Below are 6,692 nucleotides of genomic sequence, written 5' to 3'. Positions count from 1 at the left end.
GCTTCATGGAGACGGTTGCGAATGGTCCTCGCCGATACCCCAGGAGCAACAGTGTCCCTAATTTGCTGGGAAGTGGCGGTGCGGTCCCCTACGGCACTGCGTGGGATCCTACGGTCTTGGCGTGCATCCGTGCGTCGCTGCGGTCCGGTCCCAGGTCGACGGGCACGTGCACCTTCCGCCGACCACTGGCGACAACATCGATGTACTGTGGAGACCTCACGCCCCACGTGTTGAGCAATTCGGCGGTACGTCCACCCGGCCTCCCGCATGCCCACTATACGCCCTCGCTCAAAGTCCGTCAACTGCACATACGGTTCACGTCCACGCTGTCGCGGCATGCTACCAGTGTTAAAGACTGCGATGGAGCTCCGTATGCCACGGCAAACTGGCTGACACTGACGGCGGCGGTGCACAAATGCTGCGCAGCTAGCTCCATTCGACGGCCAACACCGCGGTTCCTGGTGTGTCCGCTGTGCCGTGCGTGTGATCATTGCTTGTACAGCCCTCTCGCAGTGTCCGGAGCAAGTATGGTGGGTCTGACACACCGGTGTCAATGTGTTCTTTTTTCCATTTCCAGGAGTGTATTATGGATCCGTATCGTAGTCAACACACTTTCATCGATACTCATTACTACTGCGTGTGGTTTTACGATCGAAAGCAGGCAACAGCTTGTGCTATTACGATGGATGAATTGAGGTACAGGAATGAAACGAAACTTTATATTGACAGAAACATAAATGCTGTAGGGATGTTTTCTAGAATGTTAATTATGTCTCTTGGCCTGGAGAAATGCAGAAGAATGAACTTAATAAAGAATAAATTCCAAGATATTAGTTCTTAGATGAGTGACGGAAACATAATCGCACCCACAAGTATTTAGGCCTCCTTCAAGGAAGGAGTATCATAAAAATATAAAGCAATGTATCGCAAGTACGTACATCGGTGTGGAATTTCTCAGTATTCAAATCTAAATTAAATGGAAAATAACGCCTTCAATCCAGTAACACATGTGCACTTCCAGTGCTAACTTACGCATCTGGCTTCATTCACTGGATAAAACCAAATAAAGAAGAAATTCAGAGGAAAATACCGGGAATGTCCATGAAGAATGGCATCAGTCATCCTAAATCAGCTGGTGGAAGGTTGACTAACAGTTTGCTAAAAGGGGCTGAGCGGCTGCAGGAGACCCTGATTTATAATCTAAAGCAACACTTTCACAACAACAACTCACTGGTAACCTCATATAGAAATTACACACTTCTCAATCTGCCAGAAACACCTGCAACAGTCCCAAGGGGGAAGGATGCCCCTGTGAAAGAGGAATTACGGAATGTGACAAATGGAGTCGTCAGTTTACTGATCATAGAATATGGGTTCAGAGTAAACAAAATGCAGAAGCAGGTATTGAGAATCAGAAAAGACATTAGCGACAGACTTGCGGATCACGTAGGAAATGGAGGGAAATAATTCTGCTAGCATCCAAACAAAATAACGCACTGTGGATATAAGCGCAGCTAAAAAAAGCGTTTTTCGCCAGAAGAAGTCCGCTGTTATCAGATATAGGCCTTAGACTGAGGAAGGCATTTTGAGAATGAACTTCTGGAGCTCAGCTTTGTAAGGAAGTGTATCATGCACTGTGAGAATACTGGAAAGAAAAAGAAATAGTAGAAGGATATGAGATTATTGTTAGAGGAGGACTGAGTGAACTGATTATATAAAAAGCAAGAGGTCGAAGAATCGGCAGGAAGACAGGACATGTGTGAATATGTTCCATGGCACTAAAGGGAGGCGTAGGCGGCAAAAGCTGGGAGGGAAGTGAGATGAAGAGGCTGTTACGGAATATGTAGCCTTCATCAGAGCAGTCAGAAGGTTGATGAAAAAAAAAAACATAAAATCCTTTCAGATATTCGAGGTTTCTATCCTGTGGAACCGGCACCCGTAGTGTTTTCATACCATTATATTCTAATTTTAACCAATAGGTTAGATTACCTGAGTACGAAAATCCAAAGACGTCAATTTATTATAGGTCTAATACTCTGCAATTAGCTTTCCATAGTACGTTTCTTTGGAGAAAACTAGCTAACAGATATAGCACATATCTAGCATGTAGGGAGAAATTCTAACGACCATTCAACATTTCTGTTCCCATATTATTTCTCTTACTAGTGGCCTTCAGTGTTTCAACATAAATCTGCAGCAGTATTATATAAACACACAGCTTCGTAAATTACTGCTCACCGAGTTTTTGGCCGTGGCGTATCAAAACAAATGAATTCAGTACAGTTGTCGTGATTAAAATTCTTACGGGTCTTTTACTGAGTCATTGTATCAAATACTTTAGCTATAAGCCATAAAACCAATGTATCTACCGTATTACAACGGCCTTCCTCAGTGCAAGACTGGTTTTGGTGGATGAAAGGGCCCGCAGCTCGTGGTCGTGCGGTAGCGTTCTCGCTTCCCACGCCCGGGTTCCCGGGTTCGATTCCCGGCGGGGTCAGGGATTTTCTCTGCCTCGTGATGGCTGGGTGTTGTGTGATGTCCTTAGGTTAGTTAGGTTTAAGCAGTTCTAAGTTCTAGGGGACTGATGACCATAGATGTTAAGTCCCATAGTGCTCAGAGCCATCTGAACCATTTTTTTGTATGAAAGGTGCCTCTATTTGTTGCAGTGTTAAGTGTAACACGAATAAATAAGCTCCTCGCCAAGTTGTAAACGACCAAAGAAATGTCTACCGGCCGCCGTGTCGTCCTCCGCCTAGTGGTGTAATGCATATGTAGTACGGAGGAGCATGTGGTCAGCACGCCGCTCTCCTGGCCGTTTTGCAGACATTCCAGACTTTGGAGCCGCTACTGCACCGCCGAGTAGTTCTGCAGTTGGCGTCACGACGCTGGATGCATCCCTTAAGAATCCTCCCACCAAGGGAAAACCCTTGCAAGTACCGAGAAACGAACTCGGGTCCTCCGCATTGTAGCTGCCTACGCTGACCAGTCAGCTACGGACAGCGTGTTACCCATGAGCATGACAATATTTCTGCATAGTAAGCACATCTCTGTGATCTACTGACGATTCAGTTCCTTGACAACGGAAATCTGCTCCTCGATCAGGAAGCTATTCGACAACAACTGCCTGAACGTCCTTATCGTAGCAAAATCGGCTTCCCCCGTGACTGCAGCTAATCATTTCCTCGACTGCCTGGACATTGTAGCCGATAATCGTGACCCACATTCCCCACTAGGTTCGGCCGCATCTGTACAGCCTCGGTGAAACTATTGGCACCATTTCACTATGGCTGGCCGAGACGATCTCTTTGGTCGATATATCTCCATAATGTAAGAGTGAATCTGCGTACAATTTAGACGATTTTCCAAAAACACCCGCGATGTCTTGGGAACTTCAACTGTGACACTGGCTTGCTGTCACTGTGGGGACAGCTGTACTCCACTCCGGAGACCTCAGAGTAGTGGCGCATGCCGTGATGTAGTGTAGGAGGGCATGCCTCCAGTCCTTTGTGATGAGCTCTCCACCTGCTACGTATGTGTCGCACTGCCAGTTGTGGGAGTGCAAAACAGTCTCGCCATCTGAACCACTGCCTGCAGCACAAGCAGTTTAAAATCACAAAAAATTTAGTTGTTTTCCTTTTTTTGCATTTTCTCTGTGTATTTAGTTCTTTTCCGTTGTCTTGTGACAAAATTAACGTTCACAGTTGGTAGACGCTGAACATCAGGGGCAACCAAGAATTTGGCTCGCACACTTCCCCCACCACCACGCCACGCTGGCTGAGCCCAAGCAGGTGCAGAGGGGGAGACGGCGGGCGAGTCGTTTTTACGTGGCAAAGCAGTTTAGCTGGCAATGCAGTCACAATGCGTATCACTTGGTTTCAGACTGCATGTTTCTCAACAACACAGGTTACAAACGAAACAAATTTTCAGTATTATGTAACTATTTTTGGCGCACTGAAATATAGTGCAATATTTATCTGGTACAAGCTGTCGACTTACAGGCAGATGGGAAGAATTTCACAGATTTTTGCACTCAAGCTGCTACATAATCACTACTTATTTAGTTTCATAATCGAAAACTCGTCTTTCACACATATGTTGATCGAAATATTGTAGAACTTTTGTATCGACATTATGGAGACGTGCAAACTCAAACTGAGGAAAACATTGTAGACGGCTTGGACTGTCTTAGCAGAAAATGGTGTGTCTTTAAAATGGTAATCACACTACAGATCGATCAGTTCTATCTGCACATGCACAGGGGAACTTTCAACTGAATCATCAGACAGTGTCGAAAACAGCTCGAAATCAGATGTAAGATTAGCAGCGTCTTCCGAGCGTTTAGAAAACTCTCCTTGCAATCCTTTGAAGGCCAAACATATTCTTAAAACCTCGCATTTTCCTTAACGCTCATTAGCTTAGGAAGCTGGTCTGTGTTTTTTGTCAGAATCTGACCCTTCTCCGATGCGATTTTCTTTTTAAATGCATCGTCATCAAATTAAAAATAAGTTGTTTCTCACCTGGCAATGTCCTACTGTGGGCAGTGTGCACTCAAGTCCACTTAAAATGCAAGATTTGTAACCCATTCAGGATGTGCAAATTTTCTTTTCTACACCTTTTTCCTTCATAAATTCAACGAATAGTGGTTTTAAATCGTAAAATAATTCCACGCAAGCCCCACGACTTAACGACCGCGCTTTGAAGTCATGTAGAATTTCCCCATACCCTTCTACATCTACATCTACATCTATACTCCGCGAGCCACCTTACGGTGTGTGGTGGAGGGTACTTATTGTACCACTATCTGATCCCCCCTTCCCTGTTCCATTCACGAATTGTGCGTGGAAAGAACGACTGCTTGTAAGTCTCCGTATTTGCTCTAATTTCTCGGATCTTTTCGTTGTGATCATTACGCGAGATATATGTGGGCGGTAGTAATATGTTGCCCATCTCTTCCCGGAATGTGCTCTCTCGTAATTTCGATAATAAACCTCTCCGTATTGCGTAACGCCTTTCTTGAAGTGTCCGCCACTGGAGCTTGTTCAGCATCTCCGTAACGCTCTCGCGCTGACTAAATGTCCCCATGACGAATCGCGCTGCTTTTCGCTGGATCATGTCTATCTCTTCTATTAATCCAACCTGGTAAGGGTCCCATACTGATGAGCAATACTCAAGAATCGGACGAACAAGCGTTTTGTAAGCTACTTCTTTCGTCGATGAGTCACATTTTCTTAGAATTCTTCCTATGAATCTCAACCTGGCGCCTGCTTTTCCAACTATTTGTTTTATGTGATCATTCCACTTCAGATCGCTCCGGATAGTAACTCCTAAGTATTTTACGGTCGTTACCGCTTCCAATGATTTACCACCTATGGCATAATCGTACTGGAATGGATTTCTGCCCCTATGTATGCGCATTATATTACATTTATCTACGTTTAGGGAAAGCTGCCAGCTGTCGCACCATGCATTAATCCTCTGCAGGTCCTCCTGGAGTACGTACGAGTCTTCTGATGTTGCTACTTTCTTGTAGACTACCGTGTCATCTGCAAATAGCCTCACGGAGCTACCGATGTTGTCAACTAAGTCATTTATGTATATTGTAAACAATAAAGGTCCTATTACGCTTCCCTGCGGTACTCCCGAAATTACCTCTACATCTGCAGATTTTGAACCGTTAAGAATGACATGTTGTGTTCTTTCTTCTAGGAAATCCTGAATCCAATCACAAACCTGGTCCGATATTCCGTAAGCTCGTATTTTTTTCACTAAACGTAAGTGCGGAACCGTATCAAATGCCTTCCTGAAGTCCAGGAATACGGCATCAATCTGCTCGCCAGTGTCTACGGCACTGTGAATTTCTTGGGCAAATAGGGCGAGCTGAGTTTCACATGATCTCTGTTTGCGGAATCCATGTTGGTTATGATGAAGGAGATTTGTATTATCTAAGAACGTCATAATACGAGAACACAAAACATGTTCCATCGTTCAGTTCCAATGAAAACTGTTGCAACTATTAGTGGAATAATGCTTGGGATTTCAGGAATTTTACAGTTCGTAGCAGCAGTATCTTCGCGTGTCCCATGCCTGCAAATTTAGCACGAAGTGCTTCTTGAAGTACATAACAATGAATCCATCAGTCGAGTGTTGTAATTTTTTGCTCGTTCACTGTCAAATAAATTTTTAATTATTTCTGCAATGTGTTGTAATATTGTTTCGCACCAAATTTGCAGTACCTGTCCGTTATGTGACCGCATAATAGATATCGAGGCTGAAACTTCCTGGCAGATTAAAACTGTGTGCCGGACCGAGACTCGAACTCGGGACCTTTGCCTTCCGCGGGCAAGTGCTCTACCAACTGAGCTACCCAAGCACGACTCACGCCCCCTCCTGACAGCTTTAGATTGGTAGGTAGGAGACGAGGTACTTGTAAAGCTGTGAGGAGGGGGCGTGAGTTGTGCTTGGGTAGCTCAGTTGGTAGAGCACTTGCCCGCGAAAGGCAAAGGTCCCGAGTTCGGGTCTCGGTTCGGCACACAGTTTTAATCTGCCAGGAAGTTTCATATCAGCGCACACTCCGCTGCAGAGTGAAAATCTCATTCTGATATCGAGGCTTGTCATTCCTCTCTTCTGTCATCCTATTCGCTTTTAATGGCTCGTGACGATAGGTAGCTGCACCGCCTCTTTTTGTGCAAACA

At 45.0% G+C, this 6,692-nt stretch overlaps 1 non-coding gene across 1 annotated transcript; it reads right to left on the bottom strand.

Annotated features, from left to right (window-relative positions):
- Positions 1–6,296: 6,296 nt before the first annotated feature.
- On the bottom strand, positions 6,297–6,371 carry Trnap-cgg (transfer RNA proline (anticodon CGG)). Its single transcript has one exon. It is a non-coding gene; the product is annotated as a tRNA-Pro (tRNA).
- Positions 6,372–6,692: the final 321 nt, after the last annotated feature.

This window comes from Schistocerca serialis, chromosome 2 (genome assembly GCF_023864345.2).
Source record: "Schistocerca serialis cubense isolate TAMUIC-IGC-003099 chromosome 2, iqSchSeri2.2, whole genome shotgun sequence".
Classification (NCBI taxonomy): domain Eukaryota; kingdom Metazoa; phylum Arthropoda; class Insecta; order Orthoptera; family Acrididae; genus Schistocerca; species Schistocerca serialis.
The sequence above is the reverse complement of the archived record's forward strand: the minus strand, read 5'-3'. Positions and strand labels throughout refer to the sequence as shown.